Raw genomic sequence first — 15,281 nt, forward strand, 5'->3', positions numbered from 1 at the left:
GCAACGATTTTTTTTAAATTGATCCTTTTCCCTAGGATCGACACAAACACACACACACACACACACACACACACACACACACACTTGTGTTCCCATCTGTCCACCAGTAGCTCTCTAATCCCCCTTCTCTCTCTGTCAGGTGTGTTCGAGTTTCTGTGTCTCTGTCTATCTGTCTGTGTGATTTTGTGTATACACATGTATCTGTGTGTGATATGAAAAGCAGCAGGGTTTATCTTCCGTCTCTGTGTGATGTGGCACAAACAAAGGCAGCGTCCACGCGGCCCCAGCCTGCGCTGCAGCAGACTATAAACACGGTGCCACTACAAAGGGAAAAACCCTCACTGCCTGCCTGCCTGTGTAAATCCCACTGCTTTCACCAATTAACACCAGGGAAGAAACTCTCTGCTTGTGTGCCGTCTGCTGGTGTTTACTAGTAAAGAGAGACTGTCGGAGAGAGGGAGAGAGAGGGAAAACATATTGCTTGGTTGTATAGCAACTGGGGTACAATATGACGTTTATGACTGTTTAGATAGCCATAACCACAGCAGGCGGTGATAGTAATAATGCTGTGTTGACATTAGTCCAGGTGGGAATATGTCAACGTTGCGTCTGCATCGCCAAATTGCCACTTCTATTGTTGAGTAATTAATGGCTAATTAGGAAGCTTGCTTCAATCAGTGGTAGGGTCGTTAAGAGAGGTGTTGCACGCGCTTTAAACAAATGTTACCTTTACGAATGCAAATCGGCTGCTATTTTTTTCCCGTGCCCTCTTTTTGTCCTTGCGCCGCCGAGCATGAGGAGGGAGCGTACCAAGGCATCCATCTTGAGCTGGATGTGGGTGCTAAAGGATTGAACGCGGACAAGGCTTCCCACGTGCTGCTTAGTTCGCACTGCTGCTTAGTTCGCACTGCTGCTGAATTGCTTATTCTGTCTCTTTGTCTCTCTTTTTTCTTTCAAAGGCAGCCCCGATGTGTTTTATTATGTGCTCTGGGTTGTTATTTGGAGATGGATCCCCCATGCCACTGCGCTGTCACACTCCAACCTATGGATGGAGGCTGGGAGGGGCAAGGAGGGATGGATGGGGTTAGGGGGTACAGTCATTGGAGAAAGGGTTGTGTTTGTGTGAGTGTGTGTGTAGGAGGGTAAAGCTTAGTTGGGGGAGGAGAGCTAGAGAGAAGAGAAAAGCATGCAGCGTGCAGCTGGAAGAGGCAGAGATGAGCGGAGGCGTGAAATTGGCACTGCACCGTCCACCACCCACAGCTCCCCCCCCCATCTTAACGTACCGCCTGCTTGCCCCCTCCGCTCCGTTCCATCAAGGAAGGGACCATGTCTGCACCGACTATAGCTGTGTGTGTGTGTGTGTGTGTGTGTGTGTGTCCGTCCATACCCCAGTAAGCTACATTTGACACTGCTATGCACAAGTGATGCATTCTCTCACTCCCTCCCCTTATATATATATATCTCTTCGTTAATGCGCGCACACACACGCACACGCACATACACACTTCACCCCACCCTCCCTGCCACTCCTATGGAGTGGTCATAACTCACCTTAATTGTATTTCGTAGGTTGTGCTCAGACGTAGAGTGCATGGTGAAATGTAGCTGAGACTGTGAGAGAGCAGTAATAGGAGTAAGGGCAAGGTACTGGAAGGAGGGAAACGACCGACCTATTGACCCCTGAAAACACACATTATGCATTTAGGACACACGCACACACACACACACTCAAAAAAACATGCTCACCCTCAGCAAGCATGAAAACACACTTGAATATACACTAATGCAGATATGTGGACATTTAAGGTGGCACACATACAAAAACACTGTATGGAAACACATATGCTCAATAAGTCAAACACAAGTAGAGCACCTGCCCTTTTTACGTACATGTACAAAAAGTTGTTGTTCATGAATGCACATGTGCATTAAGGAGTTATTGCACCCTTTCTCCTTTATTCAACCTTTTCCTGAGCTGTTTGTGTATGCTGGGGAGCTTTTAGTCATCCAAGTCTGGACTTTAAAGAGCTCTCTGTGCACAATGAAAATGCTAATAACATTTTCGCTCCTTAAATGCATTTATGCTGCTGTAGGATTTCAGACATATCCACAGTAACAGTCACACCTTAAAACATAGTCTGCACACGCGCACACACGCACACACTTGCACCTTTTCCTCTCAGACAGCCTTGTTAATCAGTGTCATAGTAAATCAGAGGCCTGGGGTATGAGGTTGGGTGGCATAATAAGCTCATCTGGCCAGTGTGAAGGTTTTCCCTGCTGCTGTGTTGACTGGTCTCAGGTAATTAAAGCAGCAACCACAACTGTGCTGTCCAGTCCCCTCTGAGTCCTCCATTGTCACTCCATTAGCAACTAACCTGGACAACCTGCATTCGGGTTGACACGCACCAAAGACAGCCAGTATGACACTAATCAACTGTGCTGCGAGTCTATTGGAGGAACTATTATGTGGTATTTAACTGAACACGTCCAAGGGAGGAGGATAAAAAGGGATGACATACAACTAAAGTCCCTACATGAATCACCTTGATAAGAGTAGATTAATGCAAGGGATGCAATACTTGACTGTCCATCATCCCATTTGTTGAGGTAAACAAATTGTACATGCATATTGTTTTCTTATGCTTTCATTAAGGGAATTTATTGGTTAACATTAAAGCTGCATTAATCAAATGTTTATATATTACTAATGCAGACTGATCCCATGAAGTGGCGTATGTATGACAACGCCAATTTGTATGCCATTATTGGCGTGTTATCAAGATGCATACTCGTTTTTTAGCGTGTTTATCAACACCGTTTGGCCTCCATTGACGTACATTAACTTGTGATTGCGTGTGAATTGACGCCGTAGCGAGTAGTGCGTACAGATAACAGTGGCATGTATGTTTACGCGAAGTCATGATATCACGTTGACTAATGAATCAATATACACTGTGAGGAACAAGATGTCACTTAAAGTGATGAACAATCAATTATCACAACTCTACAATCATATGGCGCTTTTTAGCCTCCGTTTGCTCATTCTTTCGGTGTGATGTCTCCCACATTTATAGTCACCATTCTCATAAACCTGGTGTGATATTTCTCAGGAGACCAAACAGAGCTAAAGTGCAGGTAATAGTGGATTGGCCCAGAAACAAGGTCCCACTGCTACGATGAAATAGTTTTTTGTCAGTGGGTGATTGTCACTAACATGATAGCTATAATGACTTAATAAGACGATAATATGTCACGGTTGTGTATTTGTTTTCTCCCTTGTTTTTCTTCTAATTTTTTCCCACTGGAAGATTTTCCAAGCAGAGCTTGTTACAAGAGGAAACAATTTACTGTAAATGATGGTAGTCTGCATCATTTCCAGGTGAAAGTCTGTTTATTAAAACATGTTTTGGGTTGGACAAAGTGTTTAGCGTGCTTCCATCAGACAAGGTCTAGTAACGATAAGCCAATTGACTTTCCACTGCAGCCTTCAGCGGCCAAGAAGAAAAAGAACAAACCTCTCCATTGTTATTTCTTCTTCCTCTTTCATCCCTCCCTCAATGGTCAAAAAAGGAAGGTAATTCCAGCCAGGTTGTACTTCACACATTCAATTTGTCATTTGCTGCTCTCACCCCGCCCTTCCTCGTCTTCGCCTTCCCTTCTCGCCTGCCTGCCCCCCTCCTTCCCTTTGCATGTCTCCCTCTTTCCATTTCTCTCTCTCTCTCTCTCTCTCTCTTTCTCTCTCTCTCCTGGTGCAAGGTGATGGAGTCTGGTGTGTGGATCTCGGAGAGCACGCCTCAGGGATTATACAGGCCGCTTGCATGAAAGATTCATGATGCTCAAGAGTGTGTATGTGTGTCCCTCATGCTCAGGCACTGACTGGAAAAAGGGAACAGGGAGAGACAGAGAAAAGGAAAGAGGGGGATGGGGGTGGAGGGTACGGAGTGTGAGACAAATTGACAGTGCACAGCCGGGCTAACTCTCCAGGCTGGGATTATACTACTTCTTTTTTGCACACACTTTCAGACACCATTTTAGCTAGACCGCCCTTTGGAACACAAATGTCTCAATCTTTCAAACTAAATAAACTCAAATTAACTGATTCGTTGGCGTTTTGGCGATAAATGGTCGAGGTCTTTTGGACCAAATCATTCTGTTGCCATGTGTGCTATAGATAGAGAGAATATAATACTTTTCTAACCAATTTAATAATTGTCAAATCAAAAACATGTTATTCAATAGCATAACTATTTTACATAGCCTAATGATTTCCAAAAAACATTTCTTCCCACGGTTATTATGACAGGATCAAAGCTGATACTGAGTACATCCATTCAGGTATCAGACATATTTACACCAGATTAGAATCCAACCGGGGACCCAGGTCAGAACTCAGTTCCGTGAAAACCTCTACATGTTTTTTACAGGCCAGCGACAATGCGGCTGCTATGCAGTGCAAATATGAATAAACCGATCTGTGTAAATTGTGACCTGTGACCTTTTCATAGAACTAAGTGGGCGTTCAGACCGAACATAGCACTGGGATAAAAACTGCAAGAGGCTGTGTTGTTGTGGGCGTAATGCCACAGGTACTGATGAGATGAGATACAATTCAGAAGTTCAGTTTAGTGATACGTCCATGAGTTTTAACACGGATCACTACAAAGCGGTTTATAATACTATGAAACAAGAAGTAACTACTAGGTAACACCTGCCAGAGCCCTGTGCACCAGCACCCCCACTGTGCCATCTGACTGGCATAAATAGGGAGGCTGTGCTTTTTAATGAAGTAATGTCGGTCTGAACACAGCTTAACAAGGAGAGATACCCACACAAATACACAATGCTCTGTGTCTCCCTGTAAATGTCTTGTGCTGCCAATTACTGTTCACAACCTGTTCCTGTACTGTTTGTAGTGAGTAGTAGTAATTTCTTAACAGTTTTCATAATGGTTTGTAGTCAGGAAAGGTTGTAGGTCACCAATACACACTTCTAATGATTTAGGAAAGTTGGCACACTTAAAATCTTTCCCCTGTCCTCCAGCGCTCTCTCTCTCTCTCTCTCTCTCTCTCTCTCTCTCTCTCTCTCTCTCTCTCTCTATATGTAAGTCCCTTGTTGCCAGGTCAGAGGAAGTGTGTCATTGCCAAATATCTATTGGTGTAGGACAACTCTATTCATGTGCCTTCACCTTGGCAGTCTGTCTGTGAACAGAGGGAGGGGAGGAAGAGTGGTGGTGGTTGTGTGTGTGTGTGTAATGTGTATGTGTTTATCTAAACATCATTGGGTGCTCTAATAGACCCTTGCAGGCCTGTTCCCCCTTTCTCTATCCAGCATCTTCAAACACATTACATTATTGCACCTTTTGATTGCATTTCAGATTAGAGAGTGGAAAGAGAGCAAAAGAGTCAGACCGAGAGAAAGAGAAATGATGGCCAAGAGAAAGAGATGGACGAGGATGAGAGATATAGAACATAGGAAGAGAGGAAGGGCAGATCAAGGGGAGACATGGACAGACAGACAGGGAGGATGAGAGAGAGAGTTCAAATGAGAGACAGACAGAGAGAAAAGGGGAAACAGAAAAAACGGAGAGGAAGAGCCTCTGGGGGAGCGTATTATATGGCCGTTACCCCCCTCCGGTGCGATGGCGAATGGGAGAGGCTGAGTACCCACTATTCCAGTGACCTTGGAGGTCAGATGGAGGAAAGCAGCATTAATCAAACTGACGCCCAGGCTGAGGCAGATGATAGCAGGCAGCAATGCTCACAATAACCCCCCCCAAACACTCAACCCTCCAACAACACCAGAACCCCCTCTACCACATTTATATGCATTCTTCATCTGACTTCATATCTTTTCTGTCTTTCTTTCTGTTGTATTGCTTTTCACACATGACCCTCTTTTTTTCTTTTTCTTTCTGTCTCTCTCCTCTTTTTTTCCCATCATCCATCTTCTTTGCATGCCCTAAACCCTCTCTGGATCTCTGGCTACAAACAGTAAATTAACCCATCTCCACCCTGTGTTAATGGACTTCTAAATATCAGCCCTTGCCTGTGGATATGCCACCAACATTTACATTGGATGTGGGATTGAGTTAGTTGCCTTCTGGACACTCGCAGACGTGTAGATATCGATTTGCTTGTTTTGCTCTCTGCTTTGGTGCATATTTTGTGGAAACAGCTTGTGGGGAGTCAGATTGGGATGTTTGTTTGAATGTATGTGTGCATGTAATGAATGTGCAGAGGTATGTGAAAAATGCAGTACCAGACCTCCAATATTGACCTATTCTTGCAGCCTTTATCATGCCCTTTTCTCTTATGTCAAACACACTAGTAAATACAGAATCAATAATTAATAATTATCATTATTAGTACAACACTGCAGAGTTTTTAACCTACGGTTAGGTATAATTCATTTTAAATCTTTTTTTTTTTTTTTTACTTTAAAAAAAATACAATTACTAATTAATTTTGGCTCATAACAAGGTGAAGACCAATGCATCCATCTCTCCTGTTTCTACAGTTAGGGATCCATACAGCTACAATATAACTTCCCTGACCCAAATATACAGCTTTGACCCTATACTACCCCAACTATGTAATGCCAGCAAACCAGCCAGTGAAAAATAAAGTCAACAAGCAAGTGTGTAGATGTGGTAGTTCTGTGTGTCAGTCAATACAAACCAATCAATACACACAGGGCCCTTATTGAATCAGGTGTGTGTGTGTGTGTGTGTGTGTGTGTGTGTGTGTGTGTGTGTGTGTGTGTGTGTGTGCGCGCGCACAGGAGGCTGGGTTAATCTTTGACCGCTCGTCTGTGCTGATGATAGTATTGATCTGTTGAAGATCATCTGAAGGTCAGGATATGTTGTCTCTGTTTGGACCGCCTTGATCTTAATACACTGTCTGTCCCTTTACTGCCGGTATATAACAGCATATACTACTTCATTTCTAATAGAAACATTAAATATAACAGGAATATAAGAGCAAAGCAGTGGACAGAAAAATAAATCTCTGCCTTTAGGTTTTACAAGTGTGAGTTTAAAGATAAGGTGGACAATGTGTTTCCGTCTGTGTTTTGAGTGATAGGCAAGTAGAACAATTCATGCATGACATTATTATAATCAGTTTCTATCGTTAACAGGACTAAGGAAGAATACTGGATCCTGTGCTGTGATGTTAGCATTTTTTGATTGACACTTCTACTTCCTTCCCTCTCTGTGGGTCATTATCATCATTTCAGAAGGATGAAGCAGAAACTAGGCTTGTTAGCACGTTATTATTCATTTGAATCCATAAAGGCAATCAATTAAGCTTAAGTGTGCAATAAATCTGATTAATCAGTCAGTTCCCAAAACACCATAAAATCCATGCAGGTCTTATACCCTGGTAATGAGTTTGCAAGTAGGGAGGGGGAAGAGGCTAATAAGTGAGGGTGCTCACCCACAAACACATACACACAAACCCCAGTATACAAACCACTTCTGTGGTGATGCGTTTTTTTCGGGTGATAATTTGACGTATTAACAATTTGGGATGAAAGATAAGCAGGACTTAATGTATGCTAATATTAAGGTCTGCAGCTTGTAACTAAATAAAGCAAGGTCATCAAGAAAAGGCACTCTTGTAATTAATAGATAAATTCATTATAAAAACAATGACTCAGTTCAAAAACACTCATTAACAAGATAAGGCATTTGAAATGAAAATAGAAACGCTAATGTGTTGACAATGAGAGTGACTGTATTCAACCTTGAGATGCTGTTAATGCGGTGTGGCTGTGCGTTTGATTGGGCGAATCTGCCGGCCTCTTTTCCGTCACCGCTGTATCATTCCTCATTATTCTCTGACACACTCGCTCTCTGCCTTCCTCCCTCTATTCCAGCCTCCTTCTATCCCTCTTTCCATCCCTCCCTCCCTCTCTCTCTGGCCTTTACCTGCTCGCTCGCCTCAGGGGAAATTACCACAGCTCAGAAACGCTGTCCTACTGCACTGCAACGCTCTGCCCTGCCTCCCTCCCTCCACCCATACAGCACACACATATGGACACGTGCAAATACATAAGCGTACGTATACTGTGGACATGCGCTCACACAAGCATGCATGCACACCCTTTGCACACAATAGCAGCACCCCCACCTACAAACAGAGGCTGCATAACCCCGAGCATTGCCCCTTTACCAGCTGCTATATAGACTGTTTCTTCTTACTATTGTCCTCCCCCCATAATATATTATGTACTATACATAGGCACAGCAGTATATGGAGGATTAGAAACATTTTGTTGCCAAGGTCTGCCCTATATTTGTATGCAAGAGTCTAATAGTGTATCTGTGTGCTTTTACAAACATGGAACAGTAACTTCCCCCATGTTTGTATGTACATGTATGCATGTGTGTTTTAGTGCAGGGGAGTGTGTATATATTCCCCTACCTAATGGCTTTTATGTGTTGAACCTCTTCTGTTCAGGGTAATTCACCCTTTAGTCTTAATGAAAGTTAATGAAAAGGATCCCTCCTCCTCTAATGGACTACCAGCTACTTGCAGTCCGTCTTATCTCTCAATGCAACTCTGTAGACCTTGGAGATGAGCAATGAGCAACTCAGCAGGATTTCATTCTTAACTATTATTTAATGGATAAGCAGTTCTATCACATTGCTAATCAGAGTAAGAAAAACTCACAATGAATGTTTCAGCCCAATCGCACAGCTACTACTTGCAAATCTTTGCCTTGAAGTAGCAGAACTGGGAGACTCGCCGTGCAACATTACTTTTTTATGTGCAGTTAGGAGATGGTTTCATTTGGCTCCTTCCTCTGTCAGAATTATTATCATGACGGTCCTTTTGCATATGTCAAGTCATGCCTTTGGAAATGTCACTTTGAGCGAAGCAACAGTAGCTTGCTGTCTGCATTTTGATTACTCACATGCATAAAGTCCAGACTGTGGAGGAGGATTGAGTATTCATAATCAATACCACAGTACTGACACCCCCAACTCATCAGTCATTCTGCATCACACAGCAAACTATGAATGTCTTCTTCTAGAATTCAGTGTCTGGGGAATTAGGATTTAAACTAAGATCTGCTTTTGGATTCATTGCTGTCATGAAATGTTTGGCTACCCCTCAGATCATGTTTGTCTGGTTAATTCCACGAGATGAAATGTTAAGCATTTGAATAGAGCCTTTGTATTTTAAATAAATAAATGAATAGATTTTGAGCACTGGAAATTCATTTGATGATGCTATGAATGCAGCTGGTCTATCATAAACAATGAAATGGAATATATTTTGACTTCTAAAGCAAAAGATATAGCCTGTTGGGATTCTTTTTATGTAATTTGTCTGGTCATGTGTCTGCCTTATGTAACTATTGTGTGATTATTATTGTTTCTGGATGGAATTACTTTTTCTCATGGGAAACATTTTTAAATGATAAAATGTAGCCTCAGAGCACATGCATTAAATATGCATGTAGCCACGTAACATACAAGTGTGTGTACTTGTGATGTGAGAGTAAAGTGAGTGTGTGTATGGTATGCATAAGTATCTGTGGTTTGGTGTATGCATATCCAGACTCCGGTGGCAAGCTTGAAATTAAAACCTTATGCGGAACGCGGCTCATGATTGGAGTAGGATTAAAACTAAAAGCAGAAGAGCGCACTGAAAAAAAATGATGAGAAGAGAAAAAGAGAATGGTGAAAGGAGGAGAAGTGTATTGTCTGAGTGGGTAAGGAGTGAGTGATTGCCTTTGCTGCAGTCCTACAGCTTGTGTCTGGACTGTTTCCTATTATTATGTATTCCTGTTTCCAGAATGCCAGCCAGACATTTCCCATTGACTCGCTTCTGTCAGCAGTCTGCTTAAATGTGAAAGCAATTGTGGAAATTGGTGGAGTCAAAGAAACATCTCAAAGCTGTGATGAGCTGGAGAGGGGATGTGCAGAAGTAAGGATGTGCTCACACTTATATACACATAAACACATGCACATGTCTGCACACAGAGACACACACGCTCTCCCTGTCTTATATTTCTCACCAACATTAACACATACTCCTGAGTAGCTCGCCTTTGATAGCTAAGATCATGTCAAACCATAACGTTTCAAGTCTCAGTTGTCCTTTGTGGTGGATAGATTTCCATCTCCGTCTTTGATAACTTATGTGCTAAGTAATGTAGGCACTTTAGTTTGTAAATCACTGTTCATCAACATTCAATCATTGATGCTTTAAGTCGGCACATTCAAAATGCTTACACGGAACACAATTTAATTAGGTGGCATGAACAAATAGCAAATATCTGCGGTTTAATAGTCTGTGATCGGCAGTGAACTATGCCTTCAGGCATTTCTGAAGGCATTGCCTTCTGCTCTCACCTCTCTTAACCCAGAGTATGGAACATCTGCTTTCTCCATTCAGATGGAGCTCGCTATTTTAATAGCTCTGGGCATCTTGCCTTGAAAAGGAGAAAAAAAAAGTTTTGGCCAGGGCCCCTGGCTTTCTCATTATTAGCAGTCTCTCACAGTGATGTATATGAACTCAGAGCTTTGCTGAGAGAGTTCTCACTGGTCAGCCTTCCCCTTTGTGGACTGCAGCCTTGACCTATTCCCACCTCACTGTGTGTGTGTGTGTGTGTGTGTGTGTGTGTGTGTGTGTTTGTGTTTGTCTGTGCATGGAGCAGTCATTTCCATGAGAAAGGAGTGCAGAGAATGGACAGGGGCCGCATTTTCTTTCTCTGAGACGGCTGCAGATGTGGTTCAGGGAGCACAAGGGCGACCTCATCCATCATGTTGGGAATAGCCTGGAATTATCGCCCCATGTTTCTGGACATCAATGTGATCAAGAGATTCTTGACAAAGGTCATCTTGGATAGAGAAACTTGGGGTGGGCCCTTTATGAGACATTTGAGTCTGCTAAATAAAGTTCCAAATTGCTTGTAGACTTTTACGACTCATCGATTTGTGTCTCTTTTGCACTATTTTGGACATGAGTCACAGGAAGTATGGTATCTTATTTATATTATATAAAGTATAGCCTATATAAGTGTTACTCTGAGCCAGGGGTGGTACTTTCTATCTTTACAATAAAAAAAACAACTCATCCTCCCAAAATCCATAACAGAGTCACATGTTTCTTTTTTAAGCTCACAGTATTGGCTGCATGCTTCAGCAACTACTTTGGAAATTGCCTGTCCATCCTCTCTGTATCCGCTTGGAGGTTTGGCAAACGGGGTAGGGCGGGCCGGAGAGCGGCAGGCGGAGTTGGCGTCTGGTGTTTTGGTTGGTCGAGAGTGACGTATCTGGAGCCACTTCCTGGTCTGTCTGCTCTCTGGGAGGAGGAGAGCGACTGCAGTGTTGTTAGTTTGAACAAAATGGCTGCGAGACCACTGTCAACGAGAGCTCACTGAACGCCTACCATGACTATCCGCTCCGCTGTCTGTATCCACACAGAATGTATTTCCCAGGAGTCGTTTCTCACTTTGCATTCGCGGTAGCCAGCCCGTTGCTAGTCGTCCAGCTGGCGACCTAAACAAAAATATTTATTTTGCACTTTAAAACAAGTTAGCTGGCTGGCTGACGGCCGTCGGCTTGTTCTTATGCGCGAGAACTCATCGGCGATTTTTAACGAAAACTGCCTGATTCCCCCCTTTTGCAAAACCTCGCAACGATCGACGACTTACAACGTCAATCAGCCAACGTCAGCTTGCATTATTTAGCTGCTTTTAAAAGTCATTTTATTCGTGTTATTTTTTTTTTTGTTTTTGTTGTTGGTGGTGCTTCGTTCCCCTCCCCGCCCCCCAGTATATCGTGACGTTTTAACAAACTGTTTTTCGGCTAGTCTAATTTCACGGAATATTGTACGTTTTCTTTGCTCAAAGTATAAATTACCGTACTTGCTGTGTGTATATCTGGCTGAGTAGCCGTTGTTTACCTCGGTATCACCAAGCTGCTTCAGCAGCAGTAGTCGGCTTATCTGCCAAATCTGACTTTAATTGCGACTGAATCTCTGCTCCATCTCTTTACGGGTAACTTTAGAAAAGACATCGGAGAATGCTTTTCTGCATATTTTTTCTGACATGCACCGACTCTTCACTGAAAGCTGCCAAAGCTGTGGTTAACGCAAGGTAAGTTTCATATGAATAACGTTTTTCTTATGTGATGAATGTTATTGCTGATCAGTGTTTAAAAATCGAAATCGTAGGAGCTAGAGGAAAGTGTAGAGAAGCTAGCTGCAATGTCAAATAAATAAGCTAAATAACTACTGTTTATCGCAACATAATTTTGCATTGCTCTATTCAGCCCAGTTACAACTACGACGTCACAGCAAGCAATGTCAAGTTCCACATCATTAAAACACCCATTAACAAGTATCTGTGGTTATTTGTGGTGTCACAGTTAACGATTTCTTCACAATATCAATCTTGTATGTCCTCGGAAATAAGACTGGGTTATTATATTGATTTCTTCCTGGCGAGCAGCCAAACCCAAAGGGTTTTTGAAGGGGGTCCCCTGCAAAATTAGGAATAGTGCTTTTATGTTATGTTGGATAGATGAGAAAAAAACCATACAAGAATGACTAACTGACCAGAGGTATTCTCCTATGGGCTGTGTTCGGATATTAATAATGAAGTTGATTACTAAATTTAGTATGTGCTTATTTTGTAGGGGCTTGAAAATGGCAGAAAATGTTGGGAACTTTTGTGTTATATCATAGCTCTTTAATGATTGGCTAAGTGGACTGGAACACACTCAGTACATGGGAGTGTGCAATTTGATGGTTTCTTAAACTGACTAAGAGAATTGCTTTGCCTTTTTTTTTTATCACACAGTACTATTTAATGGTAGATCATTGACAGAGTAGAACCTATTATGACAACACAGTATTTTCTTGTGCTTGCACATTGAAGCTGCAGTGTTTTCTTGTGTGTGTGACACATGCTTACATTTTATCCGGATTGTTCTGTTGTCACTCTTTAGTCTTTGGTTCATATGTAGCTGTATCACATCCTGTATCTATTGTACATTCCACTGTAATAATTCCAAGTACATTATTAAACATAGCTGCCCCCACCCCCCCACGGCTCGGTTAGAAAGCCGGAGATACTGATTGAACTGTCGCCTTCCATTGCATCCCCCCCTTCCTGCATCCTGTCCCCAGGCACTGGAGTATAGCTTTTAATATCTCCTCCGCATGTCTTAATTGAAGTACATAATTTCCCGTTCAATTTAAACACACACACACCCCCCCCCCAACATCTCTGTCACCACTGTCTTATATCGTCATGTGAATTTTGAAAAAACTGCGAGCGAGCAGCAGTGGCACACATACATTTGCAATCGGATAGGGAGAATGTTCAGGCATTTATTAGTGTGTACGGTACATTCACATTGTGTGTATGCATTCGTGCCTGTTTGTGTATGTCTGTGCCATGTGTTGGAATGTCAGTGTGTTGTCGCAAGTGTTGTGCGTTTGTGTCTGAATCAGCCAGTGAATACACACGTGGAATACCTGTCTTTTTTGCCATGGGAGTGTGTGACCATTTGTGTCAAGCTCAAAGCTCCGGCAGTTGGTAAATGCCTTGCAGTTGTTCAGGTCGTGAGCTGCCTCCTGCATACCCTAGACACCCAGCTGAGTAACAGACAGACACACACAGAGCCCTGTTCTTACCCAGGGTCAAGGGTCCTCCTCCCTTCAGTGTGCACACCCATCTTTCCAAAAAGCTAAAGAGCACGCAGTAAGGGGTTGGCTGTGAAAAGATGTTGCAAGGGCCCCTCCGGTGTGTATGTAAAACAAGTGAATAGGGAGAAAAGAAAGACCTAAAGCCTGGAAAGAGATTGAGGGAGTCCTAGTCTGAGCTAGTTTTCTTAAATACCATACAGTTAGGCTTACCTGTCCCAGATATAACTGCTTTAGCACCATAGTTACCACTACAGCCACAGCAGGTGGCTCATCTGGAGGGCACTAGGGCAAATAGGGGGGGGGGTGTATAGGTGTTAGATCACCAGCACTGGGGTTATCTCCAAGCCAAGACATGTTTTGTTGCAATAAAGATGTCAGATGTGCTTACAAATGTTTAGTCTACGGAGAGGTATAAAAGGTTTTGTTACTTTTGGTTCTAAGGGAATGCATAAATTCTCCAGTAGGAGAATATAGATAGCACTGATAGAGAGCATGGATAGTCTATCAAGGAATGCCAACATCTGCAAATCTAGACACAGAAATTGCAGAACTCTAAATTATCTCAATCTTGAGCTGTATAATTGGTTCTTTCCCAGTGCAACAAGACCCAAAATGAGAAATGCAGTCTCTCACTGGGTCCCAGACTCAATTGGTTATATTGCTATACTTTTGCCATTTTGGCTGCGCACTTGCAGGAAACCCATAACCAATGCTGGCTCTAGATCCAACCAGGCTGTAGGCTGTTGGCATTAAGGCATCGTTTTGATTAGAGTGTATTATAACAAAGCCATGAGGACAAACTCTGGCAGTAATTCAATCTGCAGCTCCTTATCATAGAGGAGGCCAGATCATTTGTTTGAAAGGAAAATGTAAGCTTGCTTTCCCTTGTCAGACCCTTTACAGACTAAACCTGAACACTAGTTGCCATCATTACCCTGGTTTCCACTACAGGGCCAAATGTAATGGGAATGGGCCTGCTGGTTGTATGTCACTGTATCCCCCATACACATTTTCTTCTGTTTTGATTTTTGATTTTATTCCTGTACAGTAGTTAGTCTATTTTCCCTGGAGACTGCAATTAAAATAGGCTAAACAAAAAGTTATTTCTATCCGTTGTCAGACATTTTGTGTTTGCTCTAGTAAATCCCACTTAGTCGTGCTTTGGAAAAGTGGCTTGTGTTGTCTATCCCTTTTCCCTGTCATTGACCTTAGCCCAGGTCTGTCCATCTGTGGTAGTTACTGAGCCTGTGATTATGAGGCTTTTCAAACAACTGGCACAATCCTGATAGATTGCGTGCTTAACATTGCCGCAGGGTGCTGCTGCAGTAGGGAGCGTTGACAGTAGAATCAGCTGGATTCAATGGGAGGCTATCAAAATCCATTACCTTCTTCCTCTGCTGTATGGACGGCTATCTTGAAGTCGAGGGGGGGGATATTAAGACTTGCCAGGCAGGTGTGTTTGGTGTGGCCATTGTACTACATGAGTGTTTGTGTACGTGTGTGAGAGCCAGTGAGGGGGGAGTGTATGTTGACTGTGGTGTTGCCAGTAATAACTATAGGTAGTACCCTTAGTTGGATAGACATCACCCTGAAATCAAACCGTATCAG

General features: G+C 42.9%; 1 protein-coding gene across 6 annotated transcripts in view; it reads left to right on the plus strand.

The window, feature by feature from the left end:
- The first annotated feature begins 11,341 nt into the window (after positions 1 to 11,341).
- tnrc6c2 (trinucleotide repeat containing adaptor 6C2) overlaps positions 11,342 to 15,281 on the plus strand; it is a 53,870-nt gene continuing 49,930 nt past the window's right edge. For 5 of the 6 annotated variants that reach the window (XR_013503800.1, XM_078280430.1, XM_078280442.1 and 2 more), the window contains exon 1: positions 11,343 to 12,117. The gene's annotated coding sequence lies outside the window, so the exon portion shown is untranslated. Of the gene's footprint in view, positions 12,118 to 15,281 lie in introns of all 6 variants that reach the window. The other variant, XM_078280471.1, reaches the window with a different exon arrangement.

Source organism: Sander vitreus, chromosome 2, assembly GCF_031162955.1.
Source record: "Sander vitreus isolate 19-12246 chromosome 2, sanVit1, whole genome shotgun sequence".
NCBI lineage: Eukaryota > Metazoa > Chordata > Actinopteri > Perciformes > Percidae > Sander > Sander vitreus.